This window comes from Dendrobates tinctorius, unplaced genomic scaffold (genome assembly GCF_039654945.1).
Source record: "Dendrobates tinctorius isolate UK_male_01 unplaced genomic scaffold, ASM3965494v1 ptg000038l, whole genome shotgun sequence".
NCBI classification, from domain to species: domain Eukaryota; kingdom Metazoa; phylum Chordata; class Amphibia; order Anura; family Dendrobatidae; genus Dendrobates; species Dendrobates tinctorius.
This window is the reverse complement of record NW_027361706.1, coordinates 3,088,273-3,111,370: the sequence shown is the minus strand read 5'-3', so window position 1 is coordinate 3,111,370 and position 23,098 is coordinate 3,088,273.

Here is a 23,098-nt window from a genome sequence, read left to right as displayed (position 1 = left end):
ACTCGGGGTTGGGAGGATGTGCACGATACCAAAGTCGGAGTGGGTCCCGGCTTCCACTATGTTAATCCAGTGTGCCTCAGTGAGATGTACCGTCCCTGACCACAAGCACTTGTCCACGTGTTTGTTGTTAGGTGGACTTTCCCAGTAACAGCATTATGGAGAGCACGGGTAATGTTATGGGACACGTACCTGTGTAATGCCGGGAAGGCACACCGGGACAAATAGTCCCACATGTTCGTGGCCTCGGTTTGATCCTCGACTCTGCCCTCTCTTTCAAGCTACAAATCCAAGCCCTTGCCTCCTCCTGTCCACTACAACTCAAAAACATTTCCTGGATCTGTACATTCCAAGAAACTTCAGAATGTTTGTGCACGCCCTCATGATCTCCCGCCTCAACTATTGCAACCTTCTACTCGCTGGCCTCCCCTCTAGCACTCTTGAACCACTCATATCTATCCTATCTGCTGCCAAAGTAATCCAACTGTCCCTCTGTTATTCCCCAGCCTCTCCTCTGCCGGGCCCTTCACTGCCTTCCTATTGCCCATAGGCTACAGTTCAAAATCTTAACTATGACATACAAACCCTTCCACAACCTGTCTCCTCCATACATCTATGACATGGACTCCCAATGTCCATCTGGGTCATGACTTCTTCTACGGTAACCCAGTGTGCCATCAGCGAGATGTACTGTCACTGCCGAAAAGCACTTGTCCAGGTGTCTGTGGTTAGGTGCACTTTCCTTGTAACAGCATTGTTGAGGGCCCGGGTAATGTTGTGGGACACGTGCTTGCTTGTGTAATGTCATGACGGCAGACCGGGAGAAATTGTGGTGGGTGGGGACCAAGTACCTTGTGACGGTCACCACCATCAGGTTGCGGAAAGCTTCCGTCTCCCATGAGCCTAAAATGCAACATTTCAAGTGCAAGCAGATGAGAAATGTGTGAATTAAGTTCTGTGGAGTTGGCTGCGTAATTACGCTTGCATTCCAAGGACTGGGGTATGGAAGACTGAATGCTGCGTTGGGACAAGGACGTGGACGTGCTTGTTAATGGTGCTAGTTGAGTTTGTGTGCAACTACAGATGCAGGGCAGGAGGCATCTTTGCATGCACCATGGGCAGGGGATTGGCTTGCACGCACAACAGTGGAAGAAGCAGTGGTATCACCCGTAGACACTGTTCATGGAGCCTGATGTTCAACCAACAGTCGGGTGCTTTGCTGCCATGTGCCTGATCATGCTGGTGGTAAGGCTGGTAGTTTTGCTACCCTTGCTGATGCGGCATGGCCGGTGGTGAAAATGGCCTTTTAGGGGTTATCGGCAGAGTCTTTAAAAAACAACAAGACTGTTAGGGGGACATTCATTTTCTCCCTCTCCCACACCACCTCCTCACCTCGACACCTGTCTTTCGGTGTTCCCCAAGGCTCATTTCTAGGATCCCTACTCTTCTCTATCTAAACCTTTGGCCTGGGACAGCTGATGTAATGTCACGGTTTGCAATATCATCACTACGCCGATGACACACACATCTACCTATCTGTACCTGACATCACCTTCTTGCTGACCAAAATCACATGTCTCCAGGCTGTATCATCCTTCTTTTCTGCTCGCTTTAAAAAGTGGACATGGACAAATCAGAACACATCATCTTTCAAGCATCTCACGCTGAGTAGACATGAGAGCTTTGTATGCATCATTCAGTACCACTTTAGTAAGAGGGAAACTTTGCCCAAGAGAAAATGATTTTCCAAACATTCACGGACTTTTTTGCACATTTTTTTGCAGCTGTGATCTTCATCTTCTTGGTGTGGATATGGTAAATTTCAAAGTTGTCATCAATACCATCATCTTCCATAATTTGTAAAGAGGAAATCTGGTGTTACCAAGGGTCGTGGTTATGTACGTTTAGTGGCATTCCTTAGTGTTCGTTACACTAGGACAAATTATTTTCGACTGGTACATTTGGATATTATTGGTAATATGTATGGGTGAAGATAAAGAAGCTTATGCCACGGGTATGTTTATACACCGTGTGCAGAATTATTAGGCAAGTTGTATTTGAGAGGATTCTTTTTATTATTGAATAACAACTATGTTCTCAATCAACCCAAAAGACTCATAAATATCAAAGCTTAATATTTTTGGAATTTGGAGTGGTTTTTTTTTAGATTTGGCTATCTTAGGAGGATATCTGTTTGTGCAGGTAACTATTACAGTGCAGAATTATTAGGCAACTTAATAAAAACCAAATATATACCCATCTCATGTGTTTATTTTCACCAGGTAAACCAACAGAGCAACACAAAATTTAGAAATAAACATTTCTGACATTCAAAAACAAAACAAAAAAATTAATGACCAATATAGCCACCTATCTTTACGATGACACTCAAAAGCCTTCCATCCATAGATTCTGTCAGTTGCTTGATCTGTTTACGATCAACATTGCGTGCAGCAGCCACCACAGCCTCCCAGACACTGTTCGGAGAGGTGTAATGCTTTCACTCCCTGTAGATCTCGCATTTTATGAGGGACCACAGGTTGTGTATGGGGTTCAGATCAGGTGAACAAGGGGGCCATGTCATTATTTTTCCTTCTTTTAGACCTTTACTGGCCAGCCACGCTGTGGAGTATTTGGATGCATGTGATGGAGCATTGTCCTGCATGAAAATCATGTTTTTCTTGAACGATACAGACTTCTTCCTGTACCACTGCTTGAAGAAGGTGTCTTCCAGAAACTGCCAGTAGGTCTGGGGGTTGAGCTTCACTCCATCCTCAACCCGAAAAGGTCCCACAAGTTCATCTTTGATGATACCAGCCCATACCAGTACCCCACCTCCACCTTGCTGGCGTCTGAGTCGGAGTGGAGCTCTCTGCCCTTTACTGATCCAACCTCGGGCCCATCCATCTGGCCAATCAAGAGTTGCTCTCATTTCATCAGCTCATAAAACCTTAGAAAAATCAGTCTTAAGACATTTCTTGGCCCAGTCTTGACGTTTTATCTTTTTTGTTGAAAGGTGGTGGTTTTTCAGCCTTCCTTAGCTTGGTCATGTCCGTGAGTATGGCACACCTTGAGCTTTTTGATACTCCAGTAACGTTGCAGCTCTGAAATATGGCAAAACTGGTGGCAAATGGCATCTTGGCAGCTTGACGCTTGATTTTCCTCAATTCATGGGCAGTTATTTTGCGCCTTTTTTATCAACACGCTTCTTGGGACCCTGTTGAATATTTGCCATGAAACGTTTGATTGTTCGGTGATCACGCTTCAAAAGTTTGGCAATTTCAAGACTGCTGCATCCCTCTACAAGACATCTCACAATTTTTGACTTTTCAAAGTCCGTCAAATCTTTCTATGGACCAATTTTGCCAAAGGAAAGGAAGTTGCCTAATAATTAAGCACACCTTATATAGGGTGTTGATGTCATTAGACCACACCCCTCATCATTACAGAGATGCAAATCAACTGATTTACATAATTGGCAGTTGGCATTCAAGCCTATACAGCTTGGAGTAGGACAACATGTATAATAAGGATGATGTGATCAAAATACTGATTTGCTTAATAATTCTGCACCCAGTGTAGTCACGGACGGTGCACTCCTCTTTAAACTTAGTTTTCCACGAGCATCAGTTTGTTTGGTTTTCCTCCAACACTAACCTGCTTTCTCTAATTTAGCATCTCACGAACATGTTGCACTTTGCCCTTTATACAGACACGTGCATCTTTGGCAACATATTTTGGACGGGCAATTTTTAGGCCGAGTCTCACACGTGCATCTGTTTCACCGATCTTCTGACGGGCATGAAAACCATTCTGGTAATTAATGGTGGCTAAACGACGAATCATTGTAGGCTGTATCCTAGATCTCATACCTCCCATAGCCACTACTGTTATTAATCATGTATGTTCCCATTCCTGTCATCACCATGCCCTTTTTCCTGATCACTTCATCCAGTGATTCGTCTGCCATATTTTTACTGAAAACCTGCACCTTCCCAGCAGCAACTGTGTAGTAAACCACATTACAGTTTTGCAAGGTGTTTATGATGCCCCTAAAAAAAAAATTACATGCTATGTTGATATGTACCCCCAGGGGGAAATGTTTGTGTATGGGCATTCCAAGTATAGATGAAATGCTCCTTTGTAATGTGAATTTTTTATGAAAGCCTCCCCCATGTTTCTTACAAGGGGGATTGTGGTGAGTGCAAATTAGGGCCAGGTCTTGCATTCACTTTAGGGACAAACTTTATGGTAATAAAAACTAAAATAATAATGGAAACTTTTGTTTCATGTGACTATCCAGTACGTGGTTTCAGATTCTTATTGGGGTGCATATGACTTGGCAGCGGGCCAGGCCTTGCAGTCAATGCCTAAGAAAAGAATATGGGAGTACAAAATGAATAATGTGAAGTGGATTTTCCTGTGCCCATCCAGTACCTGGGTTCAAAGGCTTATTGAGGTGCATATGACTTGGCAGCAAAGCGCTCTGCCCATTCATGTGCAGCAAGACATTTCTTAAGTGCTGTTCCAGCTATGGCCATTAGATGTCATAGTTGCCCTTCTTTTTCCTATTCTTGGAGTTAGGGGCTCCTTCCCCTTAATTGTTATTCTGTTCAGAACCGCCCCTTCATCTTCCAGTGCTGAAGGATGTAGCCATTTTCCCTCAGATCCCAGAGCTGCTCACACGTCCAGCTCCCTGCAAAATCACTGCTTATATCAAGCGGATTCCGGTGAGGGTTTAATGCAGCTATGTGATATGTGTTGTGTATCTGTGTTGGCTGGCCATGATGCAGCCCCATGATGTTGCAATGTATTTTCAGTTCCTTGTAAAGCTTTTACACTGCATGTTAGACAGATGCCCCATTATTCAGTTAGCACAATGCTTGAAGCCTAAGTTGTTTATATATCTCTTTTCTCTTTTCACTGCATTGTGTATTGTATTGTTCAGCCTCTGTGGTGATGCCTACTGATGTAACAGCAATTTGTAATAATGCCTGCTGTGTATCATTGCTTTACTGTTATGATAGCACCTTGTATTATTGCTGTGATGTTATCTGCCAGCACTGACATATTGCACTGTCTATTTATTTATAGTTTTTACCCAAAATCATCCACTTCTATATCTCCGATATCATCCACTTCTATATCTCCGATCTCATCCATATTGTGTTCACCAATCTCCTCCAATATATCATCTTTTATCATTTACCATTGTTGTTCACATCATCCTAATAAATATGGACTTAAGCAACCAATACAGTCTTGTTACTGGGAGTGGATGAAGGGTTTAGCCGTATGCTGGAATCCACACAGCGTCATACATGGAAGAAGGCAGAACAACAGGCTTTGCTGTCAATGTATAAAAAAATAGTATTGGAGTACGAAATGAATAATGTAAAGTGGATTTTCCTGTGCCCTTCCGGTACATGGCTTCAAAAGCTTATTGGGGTGCATGTAACTTTGGGGCAGGGCAGGCCTTGCATTAAATGCAACATTTTTTCAGGAAGCCCTCTTGTACCTCTCGTGAAAGGGGTATTGGGGTGTGTCGTAATTCTTGGCAGTCCATCCACTCACTGCATAGGCAATAACAACATAGGAGACCCACTGTTTAATAATGTCCCTTTAAGAAGATTAATGCTGCCTGATGCCCCTGTAAAAATAGGCTCTTTCACTTTAAGAGTCCATCCTTCATAAATGAAACAAGATGTGTCTGCTTATGTGTCACAAACCACATGGCCAGCTAGGGTTGTGAAATGTTGCAATGACATTTCCTAGTGGGGAGACAGTGCTTTTCGTTCCTCCATAACAGAGCCAGAGTCATTGTCCACGGTCTATGACGTCGGCGGGAGATATTCCAGCCTTCCCCCAACAAAATCTTCAAGCGATAAGTTATCTCTTTTTCGATCACCCTTTTCAAAATATTGTGTTTTTTGTGGAAGTCCTGTTGTTGCGCTCAGAGTTTCTGCATTTTCCCACTGTTGATTTGATCTCCCTGTGCTGAGTATTCCTTGTACTTCCATAACCTGTTGTAGTAAATCTTGTTAACCCCTTCTCTGCCTCCGGCTCTTCACTGCATCCAACTATCCTCTTACAATATTACACAAGGGAAATCTGTTTACTGCAGGTGTGTAAGTGACCTTCTACAGGTGTCAGTAATAGAGGGGTCCTGTTTTGGATAGTAAGCCAACATGATCACAGAAGTTCCAAGTTAAAAAAAAAAATAGTTTATTACAATAAGAGTTTGTTCACATAACCATATAATATGGCCTAGAACTATCTGATGTTTTATCAGATAGCACAAGACCCAATGTTATACCCCTGGGCAGAGCAGATCTGCTATTTTTTTCTCATACTAATTTGGCATGAGAAAAAAAATCGCAGCAATGCCACCTGGCCACGTCCTGATGGGCACCATCAAGAATGTTCATGAAGTGACCAGATAAAGTCCATTATCATCCTTCTCCGTGGTTCAGCTGGACGTGGCTCTTCTTTAGCACATGAGGTTCACGAAGGAGTCACAAAAGCATTTTTTTACTAAGCAGATATTCCATTTGTTGCTCAAACTGTTTTTATTGAAAATGTTCTAATTATTATATAAAATGGAGTTAAACAACATGAAGTAAGAGAAAAGGAAAAATATGGTGAAACAAGGGAAAATAAAGGAAAATGGGAGAAGGAACTATCACAAAGCAATAACAGTTATTGTGTCTCTGATACATGTACCAAGAGATATTAAGATCAAGGGTAAAACAATGGAATTATCATTTCTTTGACAGTATCTCACCAGTTTGATAGTTTCATTATCACATATTATGAAAGCTAGCTATGTTCCTGATCAGGGCTACCAAAAGGAATTTCAGGGCCCCATAATGGCAAAATTTTCGGGCTCCCTTGAGACTCCACCCAGGCTCCACCCCAGTTCTGCCTCTACCCCCAAGCCCCGCCTACACCCCTCGAACTTTGCACAGTCCCATCGCCCACTCTTGGAAAAACTCTTCTGCCCCGTCGTCACCAATCACACATTAATAGTTCCCATGTAACGATACCACAAACGTAACCATCAGCTTTTGTTTTGACCAACAGGTTTTTTAAGCCTGCCACCACGACAAGGTAGACTCTTTTGGCAGGGCCCTACTCTACTCTAACGTATTAAACATTTCTTAAAATATCCAATAATCTTTTTAGGTATATTTTTTACTTATTTTTCTTTAAGGGAATGTGTCACATACATTTATAAAATTTTTAAACTAATTGAAATCAGATTGTTATAATCTTTTGTATAATCTGTATTTCTGATTGCAGATCATTGTATTCTGTTTCCTGTACATTTATGGAAGCTGCTCTCTTGCCTGTTTGAAGATATGGACATTGGACATATACATGTACAGTATATATATCATAAGACATTATAAGGGACTCTATTTCCTTGGCAGAGTTTTCTATTCATGTTCTCATGTTTAGTGACATGCAGATGTCATTGTGCAGGAAGGGGGAAGAGGTGAGCTGTGACACTACCTACTGTGAATGGTGAATTCTATTAACTCTCATTGTAATCCTGCCTATTATGATAATGAGGTGACTGCTAATAAGGGATCTCTTCTGGACATGCCAGTCTATTAGAAAAGTCGTTTCTTTTGATTTATTATTTTATGATACAAGGGGTGACAAAATTTAAAGTAAATTCTTGCAAAACTTTAAACTATGATTAAAAGGATTGGACATTTTCTGGTTATTGTTGACGAATGTTTTTGAGATGATAAAGCTGACGTTTTTAATGATACCACTTTTGCGGAGATATTTTCTTTTGATCGACCGTTATTGCATTTTAATGCAATGTCACAGCGACCAAAAAAAAGTAATTCTGTTTTTTTTATTTTTTTCCCGCTACACCGTTTAGCGATCAGGTTAATCCTTTTTTTTATTGATAGATCGGGCGATTCTGAATGTGGCGATATCAAATATGTGTATGTTTAATTTTATTTTTATTGTTTAATTTTGAATGGGGCATGATTTAAACTTTTATATTTTTCTATTTTTTTTCATCTTTTTAAATACATTTTTTTTTTACTTTTAGCATGCTTCAATAGCCTCCATTGGAGGCTAGAAGCTGCCAAAGCTTGATCGCCACTGCTACATCTAGGCGGTGAGCAGATCGCCTACATGTAGAAGAAATACAGCATTGCTATGAGCGCTGTCCACATTGTGGCGCTCATAGCAATCCGGCATCAACAACCATAGAGGTGTCCAGGAGACCTCTGATTGTTGTTCCAACGCATTTGTGACCCCCTTATCACGTGACGGAGGACAGCGGTGCGCGTATTTCTGACCACGCGGCCAGAGCGCTTGTTAAATACCGCTGTCAGTGTTTGACAGCAGCATTTAACTAGTTAATAGGCGAAGGTGGATCGCGATTCCACTTGCGTCTATTGCAGGCACATGTCAGCTGTTCACCGCCGGAGCCCTCATCAAAGCGGGGGAGATGTCCAATGATGGACTATGTCCGTCATTGGACATTAAGGGGTTAAGATTGTTGTACTTGTGTTTATTATGGACACCCCTTTTCACATGTAAAGCACCATGGCACGATGGAAAAAATGGAGCTATAATAATAAATAATGGCAATAATATACACATTGGTTAATAATAACCAGATAGCGGTCAATGTCCAAAACCTAAAAGCTTAATAACACATTCCCACTAAACATTTTGCTAATTAAATCTATTTTCTTTAGAGTCATTTAGTTTAACCCTTTGGTCAAATACATAAAGTGCAAAATTACAGTACCAATAACAGAAAAGAAAACAAACAAATAAAGAAAACAGACAAAACAAAGACAACACTTATAACCAATCAGAACAATGAAAAGAAGGTCATTTTGTGGGATCAGAGAAACAACAAAGCATTATCATAAAGACAGAATATAAAACTTATCCACAACAAGACCATTAATATGAGGCATACAGGTAGGACTAGCTTACCATTTCTATTACCTGTATGCCCATATTAATAGGTCCTATATGTCTCGCGGGGGGGGGTGACAGATTCCATTTAAAGCATAAACAGACATATATTAATTCTTATCTATTTAATAGGATGACGACAGCTGTCCAGACCTGCATCCCACCACAACCACCAATCCGGAGTAATCCCTGGCGAATGCTATCCTCCTCAGTGACACAGTGAGAGGCTACGCACCCCCTTCTGCTCTGAGGGTATGTACTCATCTAAGAGTGATGCTCAAACTGTTAGGGTGCAGCTGTGGGACCCTATTTTCAGAGATGATGTCCTCCACCCAAGTCTCAAAAGCTGAAAGGGTCTTCAGGAGAGGTGGGTAGTCGAGCTAGGCTATCAGACGGTCACCTCTGTAGCTGTAGTGTCATCCTTCCTATGGTTCCATTCAGGGGTGGACAGGGGCGGACATGTTGTTGGTACAACTTGTGCAACTGCACATGGGCGATGAGGTACATATATTAATTCTTATCTATCTATCTAATTGGATGACGACAGCTGTCCAGACCTGCATCCCACCACAACAACCACTCCGGAGTAATCCCTGGCGAATGCTGTCCTCCTCAGTGACACAGTGACTGGCTACGCGCCCCCTTCTGCTCTGAGGGTATGTACTCATCTAAGAGTGATGCTAAAACTGTTGGGGTGCAGCTGTGGGACCCTATTTTCAGAGATGATGTCCTCCACCCAAGTCTCAAAAGCTGAAAGGGTCTTCAGGAGAGGTGGGTAGTCGAGCTAGGCTATCAGACGGTCACCTCTGTAGCTGTAGTGTCATCCTTCCTATGGTTCCATTCAGGGGTGGACAGGGGCGGACCTGTTGTTGGTACAACTTGTGCAACTGCACACGGGCCAAGAGTTAAGGGTACCAATTTCCACTTCCAAAGCTGATGAAGCTGTGCGTTATGATGAGTCATTTTGCTGATCATTAGCATAAAGACAGAATCTAAAATTTATCCACAACAAGACCATTAATATGAGGCATACAGGTAGGACTAGCTTAACATTTCTATTACCTGTATGCTCATATTAATAGGCCATATACGTCTCGCGGGGGGGGTGACAGATTCTATTTAAAGCATAAACAGACATATATAAATTCTTATCTATCTAATTGGATGACGACAGCTGTCCAGACCTGCATCCCACCACAACAACCACTCCGGAGTAATCCCTGGCGAATACTATCCTCCTCAGTGACACAGTGAGAGGCTACGCGCCCCCTTCTGCTCTGAGGGTATGTACTCATCTAAGAGTGATGCTCAAACTGTTGGGGTGCAGCTGTGGGACCCTATTTTCAGAGATGATGTCCTCCACCCAAGTCTCAAAAGTTGAAAGGGTCTTCAGGAGAGGTGGGTAGTCGAGCTAGGCTATCAGACGGTCACCTCTGTAGCTGTAGTGTCATCCTTCCTATGGTTCCATTCAGGGGTGGACAGGGGTGGACATGTTGTTTTTACAACTTGTGCAACTGCACACGGGCGATGAGGTACATATATTAATCCTTATCTATCTATCTATCTATCTATCTAATAGGATGACGACAGCTGTCCAGACCTGCATCCCACCACAACAACCACTCCGGAGTAATCCCTGGCGAATGCTATCCTCCTCAGTAACACAGTGACTGGCTACGCATCCCCTTCTGCTCTGAGGGTATGTACTCTTCTAAGAGTGATGCTCAAACTGTTGGGGTGCAGCTGTGGGACCCTATTTTCTGAGATGATGTCCTCCACCCAAGTCTCAAAAGCTGAAAGGGTCTTCAGGAGAGGTGGGTAGTCGAGCTAGGCTATCAGACGGTCACCTCTGTAGCTGTAGTGTCATCCTTCCTATGGTTCCATTCAGGGGTGAACAAGGGCAGACATGTTGTTGATGCAACTGCACACGGGCCAAGAGGTAAGAGGACCAATTTCCACCTCCAAAGCAGATGATACTGTGCGTTATGATGAGTCATTGGGGTGATCATTAGCATAAAGACAGAATATAAAATTTATCCACAACAAGACCATTAATATGAGGTATACAGGTAGGACTAGCTTAACATTTCTATTACCTGTATGCCCATATTAATAAGTCACATACGTCTCGGGTGGGGGGAGAAAGATTCAGTTTAAAGCATAAAACATACATATATAAATTCTTATCTATCTAATAGGATGACAACAGCTGTCCAGACCTGCATCCCACCACAACAACCACTCCGGAGTAATCCCTGGCGAATGCTATCCTCCTCAGTGACACAGTGAGGGGCTACGCGCCCCCTTCTGCTCTGAAGGTATGTACTCATCTAAGAGTGATGCTCAAACTGTTGGGGTGCAGCTGTGGTGCCCTATTTTCAAAGATGATGTCCTCCACCCAAGTCTCAAAAGCTGAAAGGGTCTTCAGGAGAGGTGGGTAGTCGAGCTAGGCTATCAGACGGTCACCTCTGTAGCTGTAGTGTCATCCTTCCTATGGTTCCATTCAGGGGTGGACAGGGGCGGACATGTTGTTGGTACAACTTGTGCAACTACACACGGGCCAAGAGTTAAGGGTACCAATTTCCACTTCCAAAGCTGATGAAGCTGTGCGTTATGATGAGTCATTGGGCTGATCATTAGCATAAAGACAGAATCTAAAATTTATCCACAACAAGACCATTAATATGAGGCATAAAGGTAGGACTAGCTTAACATTTCTATTAACTGTATGCTCATATTAATAGGCCATATACGTCTCGCGGGGGGGGTGACAGATTCTATTTAAAGCATAAACAGACATATATAAATTCTTATCTATCTAATTGGATAATGACAGCTGTCCAGACCTGCATCCCACCACAACAACCACTCCGGAGTAATCCCTGGCGAATGCTATCCTCCTCAGTGAGACAGTAAATGGCTACGCGCCCCCTTCTGCTCTGAGGGTATGTACTCTTCTAAGAGTGATGCTCAAACTGTTGGGGTGCAGCTGTGGGACCCTACTTTCAGAGATGATGTCCTCCACCCAAGTCTCAAAAGCTGAAAGGGTCTTCAGGAGAGGTGGGTAGTCGAGCTTGGCTATCAGACGGTCACCTCTGTAGCTGTAGTGTCATCCTTCCTATGGTTCCATTCAAGGGCGGACAGGGGAGGACATGTTGCTGGTACAACTTGTGCAACTGCACACGGGCGATGAGGTACATATATTAATCATTATCTATCTATCTAATAGGATGACGACAGCTGTCCAGACCTGCATCCCACCACAACAATCACTCCGGAGTAATCCCTGGCGAATGCTATCCTCCTCAGTGACACAGTGAATGGCTACGCGCCTCCTTCTGCTCTGAGGGTATGTACTCTTCTAAGAGTGATGCTCAAACTGTTGGGGTGCAGCTGTGGGACCCTATTTTCAGAGATGATGTCCTCCACCCAAGTCTCAAAAGCTGAAAGGGTCTTCAGGAGAGGTGGGTAGTCGAGCTAGGCTATCAGACGGTCACCTCTGTAGCTGTAGTGTCATCCTTCCTATGGTTCCATTCAGGGGTGAACAAGGGCAGACATGTTGTTGATGCAACTGCACACGGGCCAAGAGGTAAGAGGACCATTTTCCACCTCCAAAGCAGATGAAGCTGTGCGTTATGATGAGTTATAGGGGTGATCATTAGCATAAAGACAGAATATAAAATTTATACACAACAAGACCATTCATATGAGGTATGCAGGTAGGACTAGCTTAACATTTCTAGTACCTGTATGCCCATATTAATAAGTCATATACGTCTCGGGTGGGGAGGGAAAGATTCAGTTTAAAGCATAAAACATACATATATAAATTCTTATTTATCTAATAGGATGACAACAGCTGTCCAGACCTGCATCCCACCACAACCACCACTCCGGAGTAATCCCTGGCGAATGCTATCCTCCTCAGTGACAAAGTGAATGGCTACGCGCCCCCTTCTGCTCTGAGGGTATGTACTCTTCTAAGAGTAATGCTCAAACTGTTGGGGTGCAGCTATGGGACCATATTTTCAGAGATGATGTCCTCCACCCAAGTCTCAAAAGCTGAAAGGGTCTTCAGGAGAGGTGGGTAGTCGAGCTAGGATATCAGACGGTCACCTCTGTAGCTGTAGTGTCATCCTTCCTATGGTTCCATTCAGGGGTGGACAGGGGTGGACATGTTGTTGGTACAACTTGTGCAACTGCACACGGGCCAAGAGTTAAGGGTACCAATTTCCACTTCCAAAGCTGATGAAGCTGTGCGTTATGATGAGTCATTGGGCTGATCATTAGCATAAAGACAGAATCTAAAATGTATCCTCAACAAGACCATTAATATGAGGCATACAGGTAGGAGTATCTTAACATTTATATTACCTGTATGCCCATATTAATAGGCCATAGACGTCTCACGGGGGGATGACAGATTCTATTTAAAGCATAAACAGACATATATAAATTTTTATCTATCTACTAGGATGACGACAGCTGTCCAGACCTGCATCCCACCACAACCACCACTCCGGAGTAATCCCTAGCGAATGCTATCCTCCTCAGTGACACAGTGAGGGGCGATTCGCCGCCTTCTGCTCTGAGGGTATGTACTCTTCTAAGAGTGATGCTCAAACTGTTGGGGTGCAGCTGTGGGACCCTATTTTCAGAGATCATGTGCTCCACCCATGTCTGAAAAGCTGAAAGGGTCTTCGTGAGAAATGGATTGTCAAGCTAGGCTATCATACGGTCACCTCTGTAGCTGTAGTGTCATCCTTCCTATCTCTCCATTCAGGGGTGGACAGGGGCGGACATGTTGGTGCAACTTGTACAACTGCAGACAGGACAAGAGGTAAGGGGACCAATTTCCACCTAAAAAGCAGATGAAATTGTGCGTTATTATAAGTCTTTGGGGTGATCATTAGTATAAAGACAGAATGTAAAATTTATCCACAACAAGACCATTAATTTGAGGCATACAGGTAGGACTAGCTTAACATTTCTATTACTTTTATTCATTCAGTGACATCACTAGTAGAAGGTAATGGGGGTGAAACCAACAACCAAAACATTTAGTGACATCACAAGTAGTGTCTTATGGGGGCAAAGCTAATAACCAAAACATTCCGTGAAATGAAAAATAAGAGCTAATGTGAATGAAGCCAACAACCATAATCTTCCGTGACATCATATGACACAGCTATTTGGGGTGGATCAACTATCCCATCAATCTAAGACAGTGTTCCCCAACTCCAGTCCTCAAGAGCCACCAACGGTTCATGTTTTCAGGATTTCATTCGTATTGCCCAGGTGATGGAATTTTTGCCTGTGCAGGTACTGCAATTATCACGTAGGCCATACTAAGGAAAGCCTGAAAACATGAATCCTTGGTGGCTCTTGAGGACTGGAGCTGGGGAACGCTGCTCTAAGACATAACAAGGAACAGCTAATGTGGGCAGAGCCAACAATTACCACATTCCGTGACATCGCAAGTAGCAGCTAGTGGGTGCGGATCCAACAACCTCACTTCCACTGAAGTGCATTGTCCAATATATTAGAGATCAAACTATATGAATCCTAGCAATGTGGGGGAATATTTGAATAGTTTTACTACATATGGAGCTAATATGTATATACATCGGTGTTGTACCAGGATTTCCCAATATTGGTTGGATTTATATTTTTGACCTGGACTGTATTTTACTATGTGTCTCTATAACATCCGACAATTACATAATTATCTTCATGTTACATGTGTTCCCTTTACAGGATGTAACTTTAATCTCCCAGATTTGGATGATTCTATAACAATACATGGCCTAAAAATCAAGAAGTCGTCATGTTCCAGTTATGGCTGAGGGGATTCTCTTAATTATAACTAATCTATGGACCTGATGAGCAAGAAAGTCAGAAACCAGTAAAATGTGATGGATAATCGGTAAATCATTGTCATTTCTGTACTTGAAGATAAATCCCGTCACATCCTATGTATCTCTTTACTGTTGGAAGAAAGGCTGTAAAATTTGGACATCTCCTAATATGAGGGGTTCACTATTTATTTTGGACCTGCTTGTATTATAGAGAATAAAGACTCCTTAATGAATAAAAAATAAATGAGAAATAGATGATAGAAGAAAATGAAGGACACAACAAGAGATGACATAGCGCCGACTTATCTCTCTCCACCGTCTGCAACTGTCTGATGGAATGTTGGCTCTGCAGCTCTTTACACAATGTTTGTGTGTGATGTCATAATGCAAGGGGGCAGAGCCAGAAACCTCACCATTCTGTGACATCATCAGCAGGAGCAGCAGCTGTTTAAAGAGACCAGAGCAGGCCATACAACCAATTCATTACCATATACATGAAATGGACTCTAATTATCCACCTTGGCTTCTTAAAACTTTTATAAAATGCCACAATGTTACCATACACTGTAATTCCGGAGTAGTTCCTACTGATTTGAACAGTGATAAATCAATAATAATAACTCATATATCCCAGTATTATAGAAGATTAGATTATATGGATGGTTGGATGGGGAGGTGCACATGCTACTGTAGGATAATGTTACTATATACCAGGGTTGGGCTATTACTTATCCCAAGGGGCTACATGGTAGACTGTAACATATTAATTACAATTATTATTTTATAGTAATAATAACTTTATAACTTAATATTGAGCAGAATTAAATATGCTGACACCCCATACATACCATATGAGCCCATATACAGCTCTCCTCTATACCTCTTTATACTGTAAGAGCTCACACTTAGCTTCCTACATACAGTATGATTCCTCACATAGCCCCTCTATATACGTTGTCAGAACCCACGTAGCCTCTCTATATATAGTATGAGCCCCCACATAGCCTCTATATATAGTATGAGCCTCCACATAGCCACTCTGTATATAGTATGAGCCCCCAAATAGCCTCTCTACATTCAATATGAGCCCTCACATAGCCTCTCTATATTCAATATGAGCCCTCACATAGCCTCTCTATATATAGTATGAGCCCTCACATAGCCCTTTGTATATAGTATGAGACCACACATAGCCTCTATATATAGTATGTGCCCCCACATAGCCACTCTATATATAGTATGAGCCCCCACATAGCCTCTATATATAGTATGAGCCCCCACATAGCCACTCTATATATAGTATGAGCCCCCACATAGCCTCTATATATAGTATTAGCCCCACATAGCCTCTACATATAGTATAAGCCACCACATAGCCACTCTAAATATAGTATGAGCCCCCACATAGCCTCTATATATAGTATGAGCCCCCACATAGCCACTCTTTATATAGTATGAGCCCCCACATAGCCTCTATATATAGTATGAGCCCCCACATAGCCTCTACATATAGTATGAGCCACCACATAGCCTCTCTATATTCAATATGAGCCCTCACATAGCCTCTTTATATTCAATATGAGCCCTCACATAGCCTCTCTATATATAGTATGAGCCCTCACATAGCCCTTTGTATATAGTATGAGACCACACATAGCCACTCTATATATAGTATGAGCCACCACATAGCCTCTCTATATTCAATATGAGCCCTCACATAGCCTCTCTATATATAGTATGAGCCACCACATAGCCACTCTATATATAGTATGAGCCCCCACATAGCCTCTATATAGTATGAGCCCCCACATAGCCACTCTATATATAGTATGAGCCACCACATAGCCTCTATATATAATATGAGCCACCACATAGCCTCTCTATATTCAATATGAGCCCTCACATAGCACTTTGTATATAGTATGAGACCACACATAGCCACTCAATATATAGTATGAGCCCCCACATAGCCTCTATATATAGTATGATCCCCCACATAGCCTCTCTATATTCAATATGAGCCCTCACATAGCACTTTGTATATAGTATGAGACCACACATAGCCCCCTATATACAGTATGAGCCAGAGGTGTATCTAGAAGTGATGAGCAAGCCTGCTTGCCACTGCTCAATACTTGATCAAGCATCGCGGTCAGTGGCGTAGCGTGGGGGGGGCAGGGGGGGTGGTCCGCCCCAGGCGGCACGTGTGTGGGGGCGGCGCGGTAGCAGCCGCAGCAATTCCTCTCCTCTGTGGGAGAACTCATTTCCGCCCAGTCTCCCTGGCTGTGGATGGTGCAGCAGTGCTGGAGGTCTCCTCCTTCCTCCAGTTATGGGGGTGGCTGGGATTGCTGTAGGCCAGCCCAGTCTGATGTGTATACACTGGATCCAGGGCAGGGTTTGCTCCATGCTCTCACTCATGCTGAATGTGCCCGGGACAGGAGCTGTACAGCCTGGGAAACAAGTCCTCTGCCAGGCTGATGCCCACTCCTGCCCTGCAGGTAAGCTGCCCCCCTGCTGTGCTGGGGGCACTGTGTGGGTGAGGGGCTATAGAGTGCCAGGAAGCTCTGCTGCAGGGATCTGTGCCCCAGGCATGGGGGGAGAGCAGGGCAGCCCTGCTAATCCTATTAGTATGTGCAACTAGTAGAAAACTCATGAAGTTTTTTTTTTTTCTTTTTTTATTATTAATGGAAAAAACTGCTTCACCAGGCTGCATGCCCTCTGTATGTGTGATCCCTGCCAAGAGGTTCTGCAGCAGCAGCTCAGAGCTGATAATAGTGATGTGGTTATGCACAGATATAGCAGAGTTGGGTGTGTCATATAACTGCATGCTGTACAAGCAGTGAAGCAATTGCATTGTAAGCACTTTCCCATTGCACATCTTGTAGCCCAGTTTAGGAGCCTGAATTTTACGTACCCTTACGACTTGACTTTTTTACACCCCTTGTGCATGTCGTACAGCAGGCGGTTGACACAACTGATGAGAACTGAGGGGAAAAAAAGAAAGATTGCCAGGGAATTGCTCACAATGCAATTGCTTGATATATAGTAGGACCCAATGCAAAAACAATTGCCTTATTATGTGACAACTGGCTGGAGAGCTCGGCGCTGCCCGGGCATAGTTACTAACTGTGGTTAGTTATAACAAATTATAATTATCCGCCATGCCATAGTCCCGTGCCCATATACCCATCACACATCCTCCATCCCATAGTTCCGTGCCCATATACCTGTCATACATATTCTCCATCCCATAGTCCAGTGCCCATATACCCATCACACATCCTTCATCTCATAGTCCCGTGCCCATATACCCGTCATACATATCCTCCATCCCATAGTCCAGTGCCCATATACCCATCACACATCCTCCATCCCATAGTTCCGTGCCCATATACTCGTCATACATATCCTCCATCCCATAGTCCAGTGCCCATATACACATCACACATCCTCCATCCCATAGTTCCGTGCCCATATACTCGTCATACATATCCTCCATCCCATAGTCCAGTGCCCATATACCCATCACACATCCTCCATCCCATAGTCCCGTGCCCATATACCCGTCATACATATCCTCCATCCCATAGTCCCGTGCCCATATACCCATCACACATCCTCCAACCCATAGTCCCGTGCCCATATACCCATCACACATCCTCCATCTCATAGTCCCATGCCCATATACCCGTCATACATATCCTCCATCCCATAGTCCCGTGCCCCTATACCCATCACACATCCTCCATCCCATAGTCCCGTGCCCATTTACCCATCACACATCCTCCATCTCATAGTCCCGTGCCCATATACCCGTCATACATATCCTCCATCCCATAGTCCCGTGCCCGTATACCCATTACACATCCTCCAACCCATAGTCCCGTGCCCATATACCCATCACACATCCTCCATCCCATAGTCCCGTGCCCATATACCCGTCATACATATCCTCCATCCCATAGTCCCGTGCCCCTATACCCATCACACATCCTCCATCCCATAGTCCCGTGCCCATTTACCCATCACACATCCTCCATCTCATAGTCCCGTGCCCATATACCCGTCATACATATCCTCCATCCCATATTCCCGTGCCCATATACCCATCACACATCCTCCATCCCATAGTCCCGTGCCCATTTACCCATCATACATATTCGCCATTTCATAGTCGAGTGCCCATATACCCGTCATACATATCCACCATCCCATAGTCCAGTGCCCATATACCCATCACACATCCTCCATCCCATAGTTCCGTGCCCATATACTCGTCATACATATCCTCCATCCCATAGTCCAGTGCCCATATACCCATCACTCATCCTCCATCCCATAGTCCCGTGCTCATATACCCGTCATACATATCCTCCATCCCATAGTCCCGTGCCCATATACCCGTCATACATATCCAACATCCCATAGTCCAGTGCCCATATACCCATCACACATCCTCCATCCCATAGTCCCGTGCCCATATATCCATCATACATATCCACCATCCCATAGTCCCGTGCCCATATACCCATCACACATCCTCCATCCCATAGTCAACCATTATGACATCATAATGAGCGGAGGCAGGGCTTGCAACCTATGATGACATCAGCGTCGCCATGGCAACCATTGTGACATCATAATGAGGGGCGGGGCTTGATACGCACACACTGCTTCCCCAGGATGCAAATAGGGGCATTATGACATCATAATGAGGGGCGGGGCTTGACGCGCACACACTTTTTCCCCAGTATGTAGGCAGGGGCAAAATTGTTTGGTGAATTGGAACGCACAGGGTTAAAATTTCACCGCACAACATAGCTTAAGACGCTCTCGGGGTCCAGACGTGTGACAGTGCCAAATTTTGTGGCTGTAGCTGCGACGGTGCGGATGCCAATCCCGGACATACACACATACATACATACATACATACAGTTGTGGCCAAAAGTATTGACACCCCTGCAATTCTGTCAGATAATACTCAGTTTCTTCCTGAAAATCTTTGCAAACACAAATTCTTTGGTATTATTATCTTCGTTTAATTTATCTTAAATGAAAAAACACAAAAAGAATTGTCCTAAAGCCAAATTGGATATAATTCCACACCAAACATAAAAAAGAGGGTGGACAAAAGTATTGGCACTGTTCGAAAAATCATGTGATGCTTCTCTAATTTGTGTAATTAACAGCACCTGTAACTTACCTGTGGCACCTAACAGGTGTTGGCAATAACTAAATCACACTTGCAGCCAGTTGACATGGATTAAAGTTGACTCAACCTCTGTCCTGTGTCCTTGTGTGTACCACATTGAGCATAGAGAAAAGAAAGAAGACCAAAGAACTGTCTGAGGACTTGAGAAACCAAATTGTGAGGAAGCATGAGCAATCTCAAGGCTACAAGTCCATCTCCAAAGACCTGAATGTTCCTGTGTCTACCGTGCGCAGTGTCATCAAGAAGTTTAAAGCCCATGGCACTGTGGCTAATCTCCCTAGATGTGGACGGAAAAGAAAAATTGACAAGAGATTTCAACGCAAGATTGTGCGGATGTTGGATAAAGAACCTCGACTAACATCCAAACAAGTTCAAGCTGCCCTGCAGTCCGAGGGTACAACAGTGTCAACCCGTACTATCCGTCGGCGTCTGAATGAAAAGGGACCGTATGGTAGGAGACCCAGGAAGACCCCACTTCTTACCTCGAGACATTAAAAAAGCCAGGCTGGAGTTTGCCAAAACTTACCTGAAAAAGCCTAAAACGTTTTGGAAGAATGTTCTCTGGTCAGATGAGACAAAAGTAGAGCTTTTTGGGCAAAGGCATAAACATAGAGTTTACAGGAGAAAAAGAGAGGCATTCAAAGAAAAGAACACGGTCCCTACAGTCAAGCATGGCGGAGGTTCCCTGATATTTTGGGGTTGCTTTGCTGCCTCTGGCACTGGACTGCTTGACCGTGTGCATGGCATTATGAAGTCTGAAGACTACCAACAAATTTTGCAGCATAATGTAGGGCCCAGTGTGAGAAAGCTGGGTCTCCCTCAGAGGTCATGGGTCTTCCAGCAGGACAATGACCCAAAACACACACTTCAAAAAGCACTAGAAAATGGTTTGAGAGAAAGCACTGGAGACTTCTAAGATGGCCAGCAATGAGTCCAGACCTGAATCCCATAGAACACCTGTGGAGAGATCTAAAAATGGCAGTTTGGAGAAGGCACCCTTCAAATATCAGGGACCTGGAGCAGTTTGCCAAAGAAGAATGGTCTAAAATTCCAGCAGAGCATTGTAAGAAACTTATTGATGGTTACCGGAAGCGGTTGGTCGCAGTTATTTTGGCTAAAGGTTGTGCAACCAAGTATTAGGCTGAGGGTGCCAATACTTTTGTCTGGCCCATTTTTGGAGTTTTGTGTGAAATGATCAATGTTTTGCTTTTTGCTTCATTCTCTTTCGTGTTTTTTAATTTAAGACAAATTAAATGAAGATAATAATACCAAAGAATTTGTGTTTGCAATCATTTTCAGGAAGAAACTGAGTATTACCTGACAGAATTGCAGGGGTGTCAATACTTTTGGCCACAACTGTACATATATACATACATACATACACACTTTGAGCTTTATATATTAGATGAGTGAGTTATGCCAAATGACAAACATGGCTCTGCTACATCTGTAAGTAAGCTGAATTTAAGCAAAAGCATTATAAATGCAGAATGGTCAAATTGCTGGATGAGCTTTCTGGATGCCCTGGTGCCGGTGTTTGCGCTGTCACGCTACTGCACACCAGGACGTACAGCAACGTGACCAACAGGTTTTGGATTTATTATTTTCTTCTGTGATATTTTATTGGATTGTTTCATTGCAGACAGGGTTTCGCTGTTAATCCACCTTTACTGGGGACGGCCAGATATTTGTGGTATTAATACACAAACATCTTTAATCCACACAGCTCTTGCTAATACATGGGGGTCCTGGGCAGGTGACCACCTCGCAATGACGGGTATACAGGGTTTATCTTCGTGAGACATTTATTTTGGTTTCCTTTCTTTGGTAGCATCATGGTTGGCACTTGCTATGTGGTGGGGGCCCTCTGTGTGGTGCTGTAGGTGGGGGCCCTCTGTGTGACTGTGTTTGGTGGGGTCCTCTGTGTGGCGCTGTTTGGTGGGGGCCCTCTGTGTGACGCTGTTTGGTGGGGGCCCTCTGTGTGGCGCTGTTTGGTGGGGGCCCTCTGTGTGGCGCTGTTTGGTGGGGGTCCTCTGTGTGACGCTGTTTGGTGGGGGCCCTCTGTGTGGCGCTGTTTGGTGGGGGCCCTCTGTGTGGCGCTGTTTGGTGGGGGTCCTCTGTGTGACGCTGTTTGGTGGGGGCCCTCTGTGTGGCGCTGTTTGGTGGGGGCCCTCTGTGTGGCGCTGTTTGGTGGGGGCCCTCTGTGTGACGCTGTTTGGTGGGGGCCCTCTGTGTGGCGCTGTTTGGTGGGGGTCCTCTGTGTGGCGCTGTTTGGTGGGGACCCTCTGTGTGGCGCTGTTTGGTGGGGGCCCTCTGTCTGACACTATAGGTGGGGCCCCCATCCCCTTATGTATTATCAACGACCAAAGGGGCGGCAAATTTTTCGACCGCCCCGGGCGCCACAAACAGTTGCTACGCCACTGATCGTGGTGCTTGGTTACACTCGTTACTCGATTGAGTATCGCGGGTGCTCAAGTGCCATTCTCAAGTAGTTTTGGATTAGAGGCATACAGGCAGGATTTATTGCCTTACAGGCCTTCCATAGGTATACTGCTGCTGTAAGCTAAAAACAAAAGTCCTTTTCAAGGCAACATATTTTCTTTTACCTATTAATACCAGAAAATTTGCATGCATAAATTATATACGTAATTTAAAAAAGCACAAGGCGTGGGGTAAGGGACAGAGAAGTTTACGTGCTGCTGATGGTGCACGCAGAGGCCAAAGCCGTTGGCCAAGTGAAACTATGCATGCTTTGGGAACACAACAAACATGATCATCCATGAGACGTAGGTTCCTGTCCCATTTTGCAGAGGGTTGCAGGACATCACTCTTAAAGCCAGATCAGTGGGTGGTTGGTTAAATGGCAGATAATGCTTCCAGTATTTCCCAGCACTACCTGTCTTCCACACGGTCCAGTCTCACTAGCCAGGAGTCTGGACCACAGAATCCTCACCCTGATCCTCTTTCCTCCCACCATGGCGAGTCCCAGGAGCAGTAACGGCGTTAGGGGCAGGCAGACCAGGCAGCTGCCTAGGTTCCCCGCTAACCCAGGGGCCCCCGGGTAGCGGCA